At 43.2% G+C, this 17,762-nt stretch overlaps 1 protein-coding gene across 1 annotated transcript in view; it reads left to right on the top strand.

Moving 5' to 3' along the window:
* The first annotated feature begins 3,287 nt into the window (after window positions 1-3,287).
* Window positions 3,288-17,762, top strand: part of sox6 (SRY-box transcription factor 6) — a 757,998-nt gene continuing 743,523 nt past the window's right edge. Inside the window, 2 exon segments of the mRNA XM_038808084.1 lie at window positions 3,288-3,467; window positions 4,385-4,626. The gene's annotated coding sequence lies outside the window, so the exon portion shown is untranslated.

Below are 17,762 nucleotides of genomic sequence, written 5' to 3' on the forward strand. Positions count from 1 at the left end.
GCACGCCTTTGACCCTGGGTTGAGTGGAATTAGCGCGGCCTGGCAGGTTCAAGAGGAATGCCGCGCAGTAAAAGTTACTTCAGAAAACGCCCAGAGGCTCCACAAACTGCCTCGAGCAGGAATTAAGCCTGGGAGTGTGCCGCTTTGGAGCTGCTCGGGATTGGCCCTAGTCGCCAAGTCAGTGTGTAATTCAGGAAACTTCACTTTCACCAACTCTGTCCGCACTTTAAATCAGGAAGAGAGTGACTTTTGACCAATAATAACCCGAGGCAGCGATTGTTTGAGAACATGGTGCCGCACTGACCCTGCCCACTCTTCATTACTTTCTCACCCTACACGGCAGTAGGAACAGTCCTGTCACCCTTGCAGTGTCCAGGAGATGCTCCCGATCAAACACCGCCGCGGACCTGAGCTCACTTCAGCTTCTCTCTCCGATAGTGGCTGCGTGCTTTATTCTAACCAGAGAAAAAAAAAAGGTGTTTTAAACTAAGGCTTGTTTGAAAGAAAATCCCCCTCTCCCCTCCCTCGAACACTCAACTCAACTCCCCCCCCCCCCCCCCCCCAAATCCCCGGAAACCACTCTTTATTTCGCTCCCATCCTACCCCCGGGTAGGCAATCGGATCCACCTGAGCCCAGGTAACAGGCGCTATAGCAGCCCGAATACCTGAGTTTGAACTATTGACAAGCTGTACTTCGAACAAGGATCGATTGTACGTTTCGCTTACACTTTCCACCCGTGACAATAAAGTAAACCAGTGTGAAAGGAGATTCCTCTAACGCTGATTAACCAACGCCCGCACGCCCTCGCCCCTCACACTACTGATTTTATATATTTAACCAGATCAATAGACTCCATCCACGTGTAATCAGATTGCTCCCTTGAACGCATTTTCTCCTTCGACATTTTAGGCAACAGGACATTCCAACCTGCACAATTTCTATAAAAACATTAAGCACACATTTCCAGACTATTCCAGAGGCTCCGGGTCGTGATATTAAATAGAGTTGTCATTTTATCTGAAGTTGGATAAACCTTTTTACCCCTCTGAACCTGATTGTTTGCACGAGGTGTTTTGGAAGCTGTTAACAAGGTGGTAGGGTCGCGGGCGATACGGACAGAATGTCCAGCTCGGTGTTAATTTAATTGAGGGGTTTGCACTGATATTGTACAATTGATATAAATCGGCACTAATAGACTGCGTTGGGTCCCAGCATTGGACGCTGGATCCATGTTAATAAATATTGATCAAATAATGTCACTCATTGAAAGAAAAGTCAGACAATGTCTGCAAAAATACATTTATTTCAGAGTTTTAAAGTTTTAATGAAGTTCCCAGAATGGGCAAAAATGTCGCTCGGCGAGCATCTCTTTACGGTGGAGACAACACTTTAATATCAAACAAAGCCTTTTCTCGATATCGGGGGATAAAGCAGCAGCCTGCAGCCTCTACGCCTGGTTAAGATTACGATCAAGATGTTGAATAGTTATCTTTGATCTAGGCAAGCTGTTAAGCGATTCGCGGTTGCATTTAAAAAAAATATCAATCTGACATCAATGGAGGTGAATGTGTTAGATACATGCAGCGATCGCAGTGGAAAGGTGCACTTTGTGTGAGTAAGTGTCACTCTCACATTTTGGAGTAAGGGAGGTTAGTGATCCACGCACTAGTCCTGCGCCCGTACCTGTTACACGTTGCCTGGCTTCTTCTTCTGTGCAATCTGCATTTTTTTTCCAATTAATAAACTATTTCAGTACATGCACCAGTTCAGAGGTTTTGTTATCCGGCATCGTTTTAACAGAGAACTGTATGAATAATAGTTGCCAAGGCAGGAGGGGAAGTGTGTGAGTGTGTATTTGGCCGGGGGGGGGGGGGGGGGGGGGGGTAATTTTGTTCCCCAAAATGCGGTTTTTGCCTTATCTGTCTGAAATCAATACATTGCTCCTGGCAGTGTGATTTCCAGATTGGGGGAATCACCGCGCCCTTCTCTGATCTAGCACTTGGTGAGGTGTCCGTATCAGTGATGGGATCGTCTCATGCGGGTTTTGGCGATCTCCACGCTGGCTGACAATCAGGGGGATTAACTTCAGTCACACAGCCAGAGAAGCTGACACTGAAGTTTCACATCAAGGCTTCAGTGGCGGCACACGATGCTGGGCATGGAGTTGAATTGAATGTATCTGAGAGAGATTGCGCGGCGCTAATAACTGACAGGCTGGCACCAGTGTGTGTGTGTGGGTAGGGGTAGGGGGTTCCCCTTAAAAATGTAGTCAATGCTCGTTTCAGTAGAAAAAGAGTAGCAATGACTAACGTCGAGCCGGTAGAAAAAGTGGCAGCTAGAGGGTTAATGTGTAACTCTCTCAGATTTCCCAGTGCTCGGTACCAGCTCCAAACGTTCGGCAGCGGATGATGGGGTGTGGAGTGCTCCCGCGTTAGCTTTCTGGAGGCGCTCACTCGCCGCCTTGTCAATCGCAGCTCACCCCGGGATAAGTTGAAGCCATTCTCAGTGTCCCCCTCTCTCCCAGCCGCGGGGCGCCCCCACCCCAGCCCCGCTGTCTATCTCCAACCTTGTTCAGGATGGCTGTCTGGAAAGCCACATTTTACCCCCCGAAGGCCGGCGCGTTTATAATGTGGTCGTTTGTTGCTGTTTTTCTTTCCTCCCCCCCTCCCCCCCTATTTAAAAAAAAAGAAAGAACTTGATGTCGCCAAAGTTCAAGGCTCGGAAGTGGACAGGATTTCTAAATTGAATGCGATGGTTCGGAGGCAAGATCTGTGCGCCGATCAGAGGGGAAGTTGAGTTTCCCTTTCAGTGTTATTGTGCTGCGTTGCGAAGTTCAGCAATCGCTCTGGTGGTCAAGCTGTGTGTGTGTGTGTGTCTGGCCGAGCACTTCCCCTTTCGCCTCAATCCCTGATCTCTCCCCCCCTCTGTGTGTTCTGTATCTGTGTGTGTGTGTGTGTTCTGTGTGTGTATCTCTCTCCCTCTCTGTATGTGCTGGTCCTGGGAGCAGTAGACATCAAGGCTGCTTCCGACGGGGAGCAGTAACATCAGTGCCCTGGCCATTCACTTTCTGATGTTGCACGACGGGAAATGCTTTGAATACTTGCGACATGGCCGCTGGAATTGATCGTCAAGATTGACAGCACTAACCATCGCCTTCACTTCTTTCACAGAGAATAAGCAAGATTTGGTTTTCCGGCAAGCCCATCAGCAACTTCTACCAGCGATCCGCCCCCCCCCCCCTCCCCCTCACCACCCCAACCTCTAACCCCCCTACCAACCAAACCTCCCCCCACCCTCTCCTCTCCATGGCCCGGGGACGCTCCAGCTGACTTTCAGCTCTTCGTTTCCGTTCTTTTGTTTTTTTTTTGTATATATATAAATTGGTTTTAAATTGTAGAAATAAGATTAGACACGTCTAACGACACGGGATAGCAAGGAGCTGCTTCTCGCCAGACTGGCTACTAAGGTAACCGGGCAAAACCCCTTCTGTGTTTTTGTTGGTGTGTGTGTGTGTGTTTTGCTTGTTGTGTCTAACGTCCCTTTGCTCGTGTACATTTGTCCGGGTCTCTACTTCAGGGCTGTTCTGTGGCAGGGAGCCGGGTAGCCCCCCCCCCCCCCCCCCCCCGTCTCTTGTTGTTGCGTTGTGGTTAGGGTCAGTCTGTCCGGAAGGGACAAGCGCGCCGTGAGGTTGCCCTGTACCCCCACCCCCACTTCCCTCCCCTCTCCTCATTTAACCATTTACAATGTGAAGGAGCCGTGCGAGTTATTGCAGATTGGAGTATTCCTCTTAAACACACATGCAGGAAAGAAGTCTCTCTCTCTCTCTCTTCCTCACCCTATCACCACCACCCTCTCCTCTTCTCCTCGCCACCCCTCCACCTTCCTGCCCCCCCCCCCCCCCATTCTTCCCGTCCGCCTCCCCTCTTCCTGCCAAAACCGCACGGATCACCCCCCACACCCTTCCCCCTTTCCCCTTTCACTGGGAACCAGAGTGTTTGTCCTTCCATTCTGGGGTAGGAGGGGCGGAGGAATCCACACACGTTTCGAGACAAGTTCAAAAATACGATTTTTCGATTAGCTGTTTTTTTAAAAAAAATTAGTAATAACAATAATGTGCGACATCATCTTGAAATAATGGCAAAGTTTGAGTTGATGTTGAGCAGCCTATCTGTCTTTGAACATATTAGCAACAGTTCCCTGGTAATATAGGGGCGGCAATTTCGACTCTGACCACACAGTGGTACTAGATGTTAAGCAGCGGCTATGGAAAGGCTGGAAGAGTGCAGAATTATAAAGTTGCAATCTGGACTTTAAAAGCGCTGCCTCAGGTTCATACGTTCACATTAAAGCACTGTTTTATTTTTCTTTCTTTATTTTTTAAAGTTTATAAAGTCGCCACTTCTGTGACCTTTATCCACTCCAGCGGACGTGTGAGATAATCGCATTTTCAGTTACTTCTGTCTGGGGAGGGTCATGCAAATCGATCTGTGAAGAATGCACAAGCATGTAAATTAAAATAAAACAGGCATCTAGTGACCGACCCATAAGGAGACAATACCCAACCTTTCTATATAGCCCGCTTCCTTGGCGCGATCATCCACTTCTGTCAACTAAAAGGGACAAACGTGAGTGGTAAATTTTACTTTGAACCAACACTGATAAAAAAGTATAATTTTCGGATAATAGATGCAATTCAGGACACCACGATTTCTGTTTCAAACTGTGTGGACCGCGATTGGATGACAAAAGCTATATTGTTCAGAAAGTTTTATGTACTTTTACAGGTTTAAACACTACCTTTTTAAAAAAAAAATCTGAATATTTGATTTATTTAGATTGGGGTTGCTGGTTATTTTAGTTTTAATAGTGCATGCATTGACATGTGTTTTTTTTTACTTCAATTCTAATATTTTTTCTGTGGGCCCCGCCAGGTGACGTCGTTGATTGTAATGCGATTAAAGTACCCATTTTCTCTGAAATATATTTTTTTTAAAGAACTGTCCTCCTCGAATGATTGTTCTGCGCATTAAGTGACAGGAGAGGGAAAGCGTTAACTGGTATCTCGAACTGGGACATGGCCTGTTTAACAGTCAGAAGCTCTGATGTTATCGATCTGATAACTGACCTTCCTTTATTCACACTCTTGTTGGCTGGGAAAAGGGGACGGAAGGGATATTTGAAATGACAATTGGTGTTGTGCCTGCTGTTATTTTGTCTTGGTGGCGGGGAGACGGGGCGGTAGAAAAAGAGAATGAGTGTGAAAGTTGTCTGGGGACAAGAGATTAGCTCTTTCTGACTCCTGGGTCTGGGGTGTTTCCCAAAATACTGAGTCAAAACTTTCGCCAGAAATTTTAAAAAGAACTCGCGCGTGTTGAACGGAGATAAGCAGCGTGTTAAACCACACTACATCTGTTTATTGTAAGGCTTTTAGAAGTGATCTGTAATATAGCATATCTCTCATTTATATAGCATAACGCACACGCCGCTTTCAGAATTTAAACTAATGCACTTAAGAATTGTCACCTTCCAGTGATTTTGCATGTCATCAAAACGCCCATAGTGACAAAGCTGTATCTTTATGTACATAGTCTAAATAAATATTTTTCCCTTTGTGAAATGCATTTCTGATTCATAATTGGAGATTAATATTAGACACAAATGTAAACACGGCGTTGAAATTATGATGGTAATATGTTAAACACATTGAACCTCTATATTAGTAATATCATCAGATATAAAACTATACACATACACACACACACATATATATACATTTACACTCTATCTGCTGAAATTACAAGAGAATTTATTCTGAATAAGTAATCCTTGCTTTATAAGCCTGGCAGAAAACATTTATGTGGCGCATATATTAAACAATCCCCATATGTTAACAACAGTCTTCAAAAATCACATTTAGTCTTGATTGTTTTCACGTGATTTCTTTGTACAGCAATCAATTGTAAAAATTGATTTTATGAACCGGTTCCCTAAGTTGCTTAGGCCACACTTAATAACTATTCTTCGTTGTGCATAATGCAAGTCAGTCTGTAAGGCTATTTGTAAAACAATACCCTAGCTAGTCCCAGTGTTAGGGAAAAGTTGATCTGGTAATGGCATTTTGTTTTGAACAGCTGTCTGACTTGTTGCTTGCTGTTAAAGTAACTTCCCTCATAAGGTATGGTGGCACTGAAGCTGAAAGGAGGTCCAAATGGCACATTTATAATTAGATTGCAAATTCAGCAGATTGTGCCCATACTCCAAGGCTAAACTGCAATGTCTCGTATCTCAATAGAGGCGTCTTAAGAAGAGACTCCACTCAGTCTTGAGTAATTCTCTTTTCACATTCTTCAACATCTACGGCCAAACGCAGTGAACAGCAAGGCCAGTTGATTAAGGCAGTATATATTTCACAGAATAAACACCTAGGGAGGAGATACGAGACTAAAGTTTGGAGTCAACAGTAGGAGTGTGATATTTAAATTGTTGATTGACAAAGACTATGACACTGCGATATGGCGTTAGTTTAGTCTATGTTCTATACGGCATTGTAATGGGGAGCGCAACTTTAAGTGGCAGGATCATATATTTAGAATCTAGGCATGCTATGACAAAAAAAAGAATGAAGTGTATCATAATGTACCACACTTCTTTTGGAGAAATTTTATTAATTTTATTTTCCAATGTGACGTTTTATTGTGTGACAGACGGAATGAATACCTGCTGGATATTAGAATAAACTAATAAAAATGCCGACAAAGTTAGACATTATTAGCAAAGGAAATAGAGGAACAGCTACCAAACTAAAATAAACAGAGAACAATTTTGAAATGATTTTTATTCTCCCAGTGGACGGTTGAGTTGTATTGATTACTACTGGCTACCGTCCTGTTCAATCAAGGTCTTTTTCAGGTAATAACCTTGGGTTTCACATGTCATTTTAACCGGGGTTTCTTCAGGTTTTGTTATTTGAACTGTGATCATTTGCAACTCAACCTGGTTTTCAAAAACTCTTACATTTCAACCCTCAGCCAAACTGCTGTGTATAAAGATTGTTTAAAAATAGAGCACAGTGCACCCATTTCCAATAAGTGAAAGCGCAACAACATCATTACTGTTTTGTCCCAAGAACGTGTCTAATATAAAGCACAAATTGAACTTAATGAGAATATGAATCAAAGGCAAAATTGAAGAGGGACCATCAGTAAGGCGCAATTTAATATCTTCGTCATATTTTACATGAAATGAAATGTTGAATAATTTAAAGGTGATGGGAATTAAAAGGACAGTAACCTTTTGAAGTTTGAAAGTTAGAAGTGAGCTGCGAAAGATATTCATTATTAACTAGCAGGAAACAAACCAAAGCCCTTTGTTTTTGATTTCTGTAAATATGTCGACCGAGTCATTTGCTAATGTCTATAGCTTCTGGATCAGGGCAAAGATCCTAGATTAATTGGGTTGTAAATGAGCATTTAGTAAAAACTGCGACCCACACATGACCATGTTGCTCCAACTAATAGTTTGATTATTTATTATGATTGGAAATGAATACTTTTACTGGCAGCCACACTGGATTTCGCTAAAATCTCATACGTTCGAAATAATTAATGTCATCTGACGGGGCCTAGTGTATGTCAAACCTATAAGTTAAAATAAGCGAATTAGACTCATTTAATTTTACAGAGGGCGGGGTGTGGGGGGTGGGGTGGGGGGGGGGGGGGGTTGTTGGGCTGCTACCTGCTCAAAATTTAAGAAAGCTTTGTCCAGGTGTGACATTTCAATGCAAGGTCACCAGTGAACTGAACATTTCATTGACCTGATACCCACCAGCACTCAAAGGGTTAGCTGCCTTTCTGCACCGTTGGAAAATAAACGCGGGACCGACATAATCCAGGCTATTGTGGGTTCATTTTTACTCCAGTGAATTCAGGTCAGGCGGGTAGGTTTGCGAGTTGTTCGTGTTTACTTTTAAAATATTTTCCTAGTTTGAAATATTCCACCTGAGTTGTACAATTCTCCTCCGGCCACGCCATCACGTCCTCCCAGATTCTATCCATAGCCCGGTCAATTCCTCCCACCCCATCCCTTGGGAGACCACTTAAATCGACAGTGAGCTTTAAGAATCACAGGTACAGACAGCGCCGACCACTTTATTTTCCTTTGAGGGGAAAGGTGGGCCCCACCTCTGAGCATCCTCAAGCACCGGCAGTGGCCCAGACTGATTCCTCTCTCTTGCCTTGATAACTGAACAGAGGTGCTGATAACTGGCACGGCGACGTTTTAAAATCAGATCAGTTAAGGAGTAGAAGGGAAGGGCGAAGGAAAAGGGAAGGGGGGGGGGGCGCGAAGGAGAGTTGAAACAAAAAGGATAAAGGGAGAATGCAGCATTTTAATGGACGTGGGGGGGGGGGGGGGGGCAATCCCAGAACAAATGGAGACGAAATTTAAAGGAGGGGGGAGGATTAATTTAATTACAGTATAAAATCACTCAACGGAGCGTGGAGAAAGAAGACGATTTTCTGAGGAATAGGGTTCAATTGTAATGGAAATGTGATCACACCAAAAGGGCATTGATAGCAAGAGTGGGCTGTTGGGCGAGCGGGGGAGCGGTTCGGGCTGGCCTGCCTGACAGAAACTCACACTTCCTATCACAGCGGCTACAAGTCAAAGCAGCGATGCGAGTGGGTCAGAAAGGACAGTGTGGTGCCGGGGTTGTCAATTCACCCCCCCCCCCCCCCCCCCCCCCCCCCCGTGGAAGTTCACTGCAATTTTAGCCTCGCATCGTCCGAGATCTAAACATCAAACACAAAGCTTGGGCGACACAAGTTCCATCACTACACATGCAAAATAGAGGGTGGGGGTCTGCTGGAATACAAAGTTGCAACATTTTTTCCCCGCCTCAGATTACAGGAAAACACTGTTATATGAGAACCAGTTGTTAAACAAAAAATAAAATGTGGTGCATATGTGGTGATCTGTTGTGCGTGATTTTGTTCAGGGAGCAAAGCTGAAGTTTGGTGAATCCTGGACTTGCCGAATGCTCAGGAGGAGGGTGTTCATGATTTTGTTGTTGTTGCGAGATTCAGTCTACTGCAGTCTGCTTACGATAAGCTAGTTCATCCTGCAAGCTGCGGGAGAAGAAGCGTTAGAAGCAGCAAGTCTGGGTGTAGGGGCAGGAAGCGAAGAGCTATTTAAAATGCTCCCCTGTGTGTTAGGCAAATGGTCAAGGCAGCCCTCTCCAAAACCAGGTCATAAAGTTTTGGAAAAGTACACCTAGACCGTATGGTCGTGAACTCAAACCGACCCGGTCGAAAGTGCAAATATTTTGGGAGTTTACAATTAATGTGATTTATTTTTGTCAGTAGATTCAGCTAAAACGCATACATTACGTGATTTATCGAAGTTCAGGCATTTCTCAATACAGTATTAATATTCCATTTTAGGGAGCAGGCACCTGCTCTTTGCCTTTTTATTTTGGAAAGATGTTTCTCTTATGTGAAGTGCTCTGAAGCCTAATAGCATGATCAAACCTACAAGACGTATTGCCAGAGTGTAATCAAAAGCAATCATCAGTTATCTGTAACACAAGTTACTTCTATTTCTACTTAATGGCTTGACATTTTTGTTAAACAGTTGAAATACAATTGGAGTAACCTTGACTTCATTAGCATGTGGAAGTAATTATTTGCTGACAAATCATATTTCTTATTAAACATGCAGTGCTCAAGTTTGTAACAGAAGACTAATCAAAAGCAAAAGCATTAGGTGCACAAATGGAATAATGTTTAATTATTTGCACTCTGGGGAGAAAGTGCCCATTTTTGAAGATGATTTTCTATATGTGTGTGTATCCTTGACATGATGCAAATATGCTTCTATAATCCTCAGAGAGTTCAATAGTAATTAACAGTCAGATCCCAAGGCTGCACCTTGTGCACACAGTCATACAGCTGCATTTTTAAAAAACCTGCCGTGTTTAGGTAGCATTTGACTCTTATGCCTTATTTAATTTGTAATCCAATGGAATATATTGAGTTCATCAAGAGGCATGAGATATATTATCCAGTTATTGACTATATTTGAGAGCTTTGGCTGTAAACTATTGACCCAGTGGTTGCAGAGTGATTAGGAGTGTGTTATGATACCTTGATTTGTAGGCTGGGGGTATTATTGCACACCTGAGCTCAATTCCATAACCCAGGGGCCAAATATTCAGTTTATAGACTGAAAGTTGTGGTCACTGTTAACTGGACTGAATGTTTATTTTCAGCTGGAAATTCTTTAAACTGGTAAAAGTTCCAACCTGTGATTTATAGCAATGAGTTGCCTCTTTTTTTAAACCTGTAGAATTCACCCATTACCAAATGATATCTGTTAATGTTAAGAGGCAGTGGTGAAACTATTTTTTTTCTGTCAAGCAATAAATCTTCACTGTCCTGATTAGAGTTTTCACCCAAGCATCTCGCAGAATGAAATATAGTGATCATTGCTGTCACTGAGATTTCAATAGAGTATAATGGTGGTTGCAGAGAATTTTCACAGGACTTTCATTTGAATTGTGAACTCCTTGGTGGTATTATAATTATAAATGTTGCTCTTCTAAATGGGCTACATTTGGAAAGAAACAATCAGTGTTCTTTAATTTGAGGGTGCAAAACTAATGGATCTAGGTCAGTTCTTGGAGATTGGAGCAATTTCAGATTATCAATTAAGTATAGCAGTAAAAAGCATATTGGTGCATCATTGGATTATTTTGGTTCCACTCTGGTTTTTCTTCTGGCATATTGGCATCAAAGAAGCAGGTGACAACACAGGAGACCTTACACACCAGATGCATTTAATTTCTGACAAATTCCTTGACATTGGGAAAACATTTCTAGGGAAGCAGCCTCAATATGCCACCCATGTATAATGATTGTATCTTGCAGATGGCTACACTCGACAATTCATTAAACAACGTCACAAGTGAGTTTTGGTTATTGTCATTAGTGAGACATAGATTTTACCCAATAACAATTTCTCATATGTTTGGGTTCTAGCACATCTCTGTAGAGTGATGTAATATTTTTCTCAAAATTCTACCCTCTACTTACATAAGCCCTCTTAATGGAGTTTGACTTTGTGAATTGTCTCTTAAATATGTGAGTGGTGACAGGCAGTTTGATCATGAAGAGTATCGCTGAACCTGATCCTCTTTTCATACAGCGTCCAGATGTGCATTGTCCAATAGGGCCACTGGTTAGGTACCAGAAGTGGGAAATGAAAATACATGAAGGATCTGACATGGAGGGCCCTTCTTACCACCAGCCAAGCTATGCTTTGGTGCTTGTTTGAACGTTCTGGCGATGAGGCATTCTGCCAAATGACTGACAGTCGGCTCAGGGATCCATCCAACAGACTCCATGGTTTCCTTTTCCCACAAAGCCTCGAGGATGTTACGTGCAGACCCACTGCCTGATGGACTTTTGGCGAATGGGGTTTTTCTGCACAAACTTTTCCATCAGGAACAGGTGAGACGGCATAATCCAACTACCTGGAGTGTTCTATAGCAACGTGAACTGATCCATCCTTCACAACGCTGTGGCAGGTAGAAACTCAGCACATGGTGACACTTGTGATTGTCTACAGAGGGTCAATGCACAGTTTTATGCAGCTGCACACAAAGGTGGCCATCAGGGTACGGGTGGTACTGGGTTTCTTCCTCCTCTTTCTAGAGCTTTATACATGGTAGCCCTGCGGACACAATCCATCATTGACCTGTAAAAGTAGAAAGTGTCTCAGGTGACCATTGTGACACAGGATGGGTATACGGACCACCCCTACGCCACATACAGCAGCACTGAGAGCGCCGCAAGCCTGAGGGTCTTATCAGCAATGGAGAGGAAGCACCATTCCTACATGCCCAGTTTTAGCCTTATTTTGGCTGTGTGTTTCTCCCAGTTTTTGGCCCATGTCATGGCCTCTCCTAACCTTATTCTCAGTACATTCAGATAATCTGATCTGATAATGTAGGGAACAAAGGATTGGTCTGTCCACGCTTCAAAGAACATGGCCTCATTCTTGCTACGATTTACCTTGGCTCCTGAGGCCAGTTCAAACTGGTTACAGATGGCCATCAGTCTGCGCAATGATAGTGGATCTGAGCAGAAGACTGTGACATCATTCGACACTGCCAGGAGAAGAGAAGAGCCATCCTTACCCATCCTCAACTGCTGATAACACTGGAAGGAAAATAGGGAAATACTATCTTGTGCAACACAGTAATGCCATGTTTTGGTTCTGAGCGACACAAGTCTCAATTCTGGACCTTTCTATAAATAAGGTTGACCACCCACAAAATTCTTCAATCTGCCAAGAGGGGATCATCACTCCTCTTATGTCTGAATCCTTCCTGATGGATTTTGCAAAAGATTCTATACAGCACATGAACAGGACAGAGGGGAGATGGCAGCCCTGCATGAAGTTCAGATTTGATCAGAAAGCTTTCCAATTGATTGAAACTGCACCATTGGTGTTTGTGTAGAGCAGTCGGATCCAATTGCGGATTCCCTCCCTAAACCCCATTTTGAGAGCACACCCATCACGTAGGTGTCTGATATTCTGTCAAAGGGTTTTTCTTGGTCAAGGTAGATGAGGCGGGTGCCCACTCCCTGCCTTTTAAAAAAAAAATTAGAGTACCCAATTCTATTCTTTTTCTAATTAAGGGGCAATTTAGCATGGCCAATTCACCTACCCTGAACATCTTTTGGGTTGTGGGGGTGAGACCAAAGCAGTCAGTGGAGAATGTTCAAACTCCACACAATGATCCGGGGCCGGGATTGAACCCGGGTCCTCGGTGCCATGATGGGGCAGTGCTAACCACTGCGCCACCATGCCGCGCTCGCCACTCCCTATTCTGCACATAGCAATTGTATCCCTGAGCAGCGCAAGGCTACGCGGGATCATCCTGCTTGGCACAGAACAGGCCGAGTGAGGGTGGATTACCAAATCTAGAGCAGACTTGACCTGATTGGTAATGACCTTGGACGGAATTTTGTAGACCACTTTCACTAGAACCAATTTCAAATTTCCTCCGTTGCCCACTTCAGCTTGTAGACAAGGGTAATGATGCCTTTCTTCATGGATTCTGACCTGCTGCTGTTCATAAGCTTACTCTCATACACTTGCAGCAGGTCTGGGCCGATCTAATCCCACAGAGCTGAATGCAACTCAAATGGGAAACCACCGCTCTGGGAGCTTTACTCATCTCAAAGAAGTTGATAGCCTTTGTCAACTCAACCAGGGTTAGGATTATGTCCAGGCTCTCCAGTTCACTGTCGCCAAGGCTTGTATGATAGAAGGCAGAGGTGGACTGGATACCATGCTGTCTATGGGCTTCATATCATCCAATCCAGCACAAAAGGATTTGCTGATCCTCAGTATGTCAGGCTGCAATGACTTTGCTGAGATGTCTTTCTTCTTTAGGCTGTTGATCACAGAACTCTTTGTGAAGAGAGTTTTGGAAGAAGAAATATATACACATCTCCTGTCTCCACAAAGCAGACTCTGGACTGGAAGGTGAACTTGGAGGTCTCTGAGGTAACGAGTGAGACTGGCTGGCTCCTCGCCCCTGAGAGGTACTTCTTGACATCAACCCCCATCGAGCACAGCAGGAGCAGGTTTTGCATGTTTTTTTCTGAAGTTGTGACATTTCCCCCCTGAAGTCTCTGCATCACCGCAAGTTGCCCTCAATATGGCCATGGTGGGGAAGAGATGATCGCCGCCTCCTTGTGGAAGGTGCCTTTACAAAGAACGTCTGGATAGAGATGCAGTGGTTTTTGCCAAGGGTCATCCGAGCAATTTCATGGCACAGGACTTTGTGCTCTACGGTTGTTCCAAGGGACAAATATGAACTGCTGCTGGAGGATCATTAACACACTGAAGGAAGCTTTTTGGTCTGCCCAAAATCTTTTGGTCTTTCAGTGTAATGTGTTATCCACAACCAAGTTGCAGACTGGCATGTTTCAAGGTCCAGAAGCACATGCTGAAGGATACACTACAGCTTGGGGCAGAGATGCAATAGGGAAAAGCAATTGTCTGACATTTTTCAGCCAAAGTGCAATGAGGGCTGGAAACTGCAGAGAGCCTCAGGCTGTATGCTGGCTATTGTATGTAAATATTATGTGTATCACAATTATATTGAGCGCACCTCAGAGAACAGCATGCTCCATGAACAAAAATTTAATATTATCGCACTTTCCATAATGACCACTTTGAAATGTTTTGAAATGTTCTTTAAGATATTTCATAAATAAAGAATATTTCCTTCCACCTTCCTACCACAGGATACATTGTTAATTATAGAACCCTCCTACTACCCCAATTGGGATCAGATAACTCAGAAGATATCTGAGATTGAACCTTGGATACCAGTTGAATGCAACTGTAAATAGTGCATTTACCCAGAGGCATTAGAAAACTGGAAATCACTTTTTAATAAACTTGCAATAATGATGTCAACATTATTAATCATTCAGTGTGAATAACATCATGCATTAATGTCAAGGGGAGATTGACAGGTAAAAACTCAGATTGATTGAGAGTATTCTTGAACACAGCAGTCTATGCAAGCTGTGGAAATAGCAAATATATAGGAATGTTTTGAAAGCAGCAGTCAGGGTTCTAAATATGGTGATAAACGGCAATGCAGAATACAACATTATGTGAGCCCTGTTGAATGCCTTGCAATTGGTCAGAGTATGTTTGTTAATAAGCACCTTGTCCCTGCACATTGTAACTCTCTGAACCCTCCCATTGGCCGAGCTTCATCACTCCCACTTTTTATTTTAAAAAATTCATCTTTAACCACACCTTCAGCCAGCTCCTCTAACTGTTCTCCCAACTTCTGTTTACTTTTGAATTTTCACCCTTGTGAAAGACTTTGGGATAATCTTCTCCATTAAAAGTGCTTGGGTTGGATCAACATGTAGTTACAAGGATTATATTCAGGCAAGATATAATTGGAACCACATTTTCTTGAGCCCAATCTAGTCAGAATTAAGTTATTGGGCGTCCGTCAAATTTTAATTAACCAATTAATTCCCTGTTGCCTTACGGCGCTGAGGTCCCAGGTTCAATCCAGGCTCTGGGCCACTGTCCGTGTGGAGTTTGCACATTCTCCCCGTGTTTGCGTGGGTTTCACTCCCAGAACACAAATTTGTGCAGGCTAAGTGGATTGGCCACACTAAATTGCCCCTTCATTGGAAAAATGAATTGGGTACTCTAAATTTTTTTTAAATTAACCAATGAATTTTATGTAACCATCCTCACAATGCTGTAAATTAATGTTTTAACATATGCTGATATATTTTAAAGGAATTCCCACCGATTGACTGGGCCTTGTAGATAATAATCGCATAAAAAGTTGTTGTGACATGACTGACAAGATTTGGTTAAGGCCTTACCCCTGTCATACAAATTAGCCTGTAATAAATGCCCTGTTAATGGGCGACTTGTCATTACTTAAACGTAAGTGCAAAACCCACTGCTGGTGTGATCCCTCCCATATTATGCCACATCTTGTGCATCCACATAAATACTTGACACCGTAACGTTAGAGTGCATTGAACTATATCAATAAAATTAATTGGATACTGCTCAATTTTGCAAAAGAGACTACCTGGGCCAGCATTTTAAAAAAACACTGCTATTTAAAAGTTCTGACACCTGTAATGACAGAAGTATTATTTATGAGTAATTCCATTGTACAGACAGGACTCCATGGTCTTCTGTGTGACACCAAAATACTTCAACACACACTCAGGCTATTGTGCAGTTAAATTCACCAAGTTGCCAAAATATTTTGTCCCATCAACAGCTTTAGGCTATTCTTTCAAAGAGAAGGAACCTCTCTGGTTGTTGGGTCAGTTAAAATGTGTTTGCAGTCAAGTTCCTGACTTCAGCTGTCAAAAGGAGCAGAAAATATTGTATGTAGAATCATAGAATTTTTACGTTTTTACAGTGCTGAAGGAGGCTATTCAGCCCATCGAGTCTGCACCTGCCCTTAGAAAGAGCACCCTACCCAAGCCCACACCGCCACACTTTCCCCGTAACCCAGTAACCCCACTTAAACGTGTAGTGAACATTATTCCCCTGATCTTGGTCTGCATTCCCCCTGAAGGCTTCTGACCAAACTTTTAGTAATTTCTATGGGCAATTGGAAAATATTGGAATATACCGAACAGGTGCTGGAGTTTGGCGACTGGGTGCTTTTCACACTAACTTCATTGCAGTGTTAATATAAGCCTACTTGTGACAATAAAGATTATTATATTATTACTATATGACGGGTTTTTGGGTGCAGATGAGTTTCAGACATTGAAAGAACCGTTTTCATTATTTTCTGCCTGGAAACAAAAGGAAACTAACAATATCAGTCACATTTGTTGATCCCTGGTTGTTCAGTGCAGGTATTGGTTTCAAATTGGTACCGACAAGAAAACAATAATTTTGGACACAAAATCAAACAGAAAAGTATGTTTTCAAGTATGCAACACTGGAACAAGGAAAAAAATAATCCAGTCTGCGTGCTGGTCTGACAATCTGACATGTGTACTGAATTGGAGTAGAGAATTGTGTAAATACTCTGAGAGTGTTTTCAGTTCAGATCTCAGTATGGTGTCGCCTGGACAATTTGCCACTGGCAGCATCCAGGTTGTACTCTTGTCACCGCCGACAATGTAAAGAATGTAAACTGCATGCCTCTTGCGGAGCCTGGGAACCAAATACCCATGCGTCACCAGAGCTGCCATTAGCGACAGTGTAAAATTCAGCATCTCCCTCCCCGGACTGAACCTCCAAATAAGCAGCAGAGCGAGATCCCAAACACGGAGCGCTGTGCTCATTGGTCTGGCGCCTCTTGTTTCAAGTGCAATTTCATGTCAGCTTTAACCACACCATAAAAAAACAGCATTTCTAAACTGTCCTAGAGTGCAACCACAAGTGTAAACAGAGGGCGAAGGCTAACAGACATTGTTCTGAGCACCAACACTGAATCTTGTCAGCGATTTATTTCACAGAAACACATTCTGAAACTAACGCTGTTCCACGGAGGCAGACCTTGCCTCTTTGGCATTAGGGAAGCTCAATTTATAATACACAATTCAGCTGTTAAATAAAGTTTAAATGCTTCCCTTTACCGCAGTAAAGGCCCAGCTTTCAGATTGGAGTTCCAAAAAATGAAAACACTATTTGCGCTTTTATTATTTTCACTTTCTCCTCCTGTTGTAAATTGTAGTTTTGTGAATCCACAGAAGGTATTAGGTAATCGTTACTGCGATTGGGTTCCGATAAACGGACAGTTAGTATGCAAAGGCATTGTCAGCTGTATTTTAGTGTTAAGAGAGAAATGATTTGGTGCCTGGTGTACTTTACTTATATCAGGTATGTGTTTATCTGTGGCTGACTGTGTTATGTAACAGTTTGCATAGTTTTAAAAATTTAATGTTTAGGTCTGGAATGTTAAAAACGGTGCAGACCAGGGGCAGCACGGTGGCACAGTGGGTTAGTCCTGTTGCCTCACAGCGCCGAGGCTCTGGGTCACTGGCTGTGTGGAGTTTGCCCATTCTTCCCGTGTTTGCGTGGGTTTCGCCCCCACAACCCAAAGATGGGCAGGCTAGGTGGATTGGCCACGCTGAATTACCCCTTGATTGGAAAAAAATGAATTGGATACTCTAAATTTATTTTAAAAACGGTGCAGACCAATACTTCACACCTTAAAAAGGCA

The sequence above is a fragment of the Scyliorhinus canicula genome, chromosome 9 (genome assembly GCF_902713615.1).
Source record: "Scyliorhinus canicula chromosome 9, sScyCan1.1, whole genome shotgun sequence".
Taxonomy (NCBI): domain Eukaryota; kingdom Metazoa; phylum Chordata; class Chondrichthyes; order Carcharhiniformes; family Scyliorhinidae; genus Scyliorhinus; species Scyliorhinus canicula.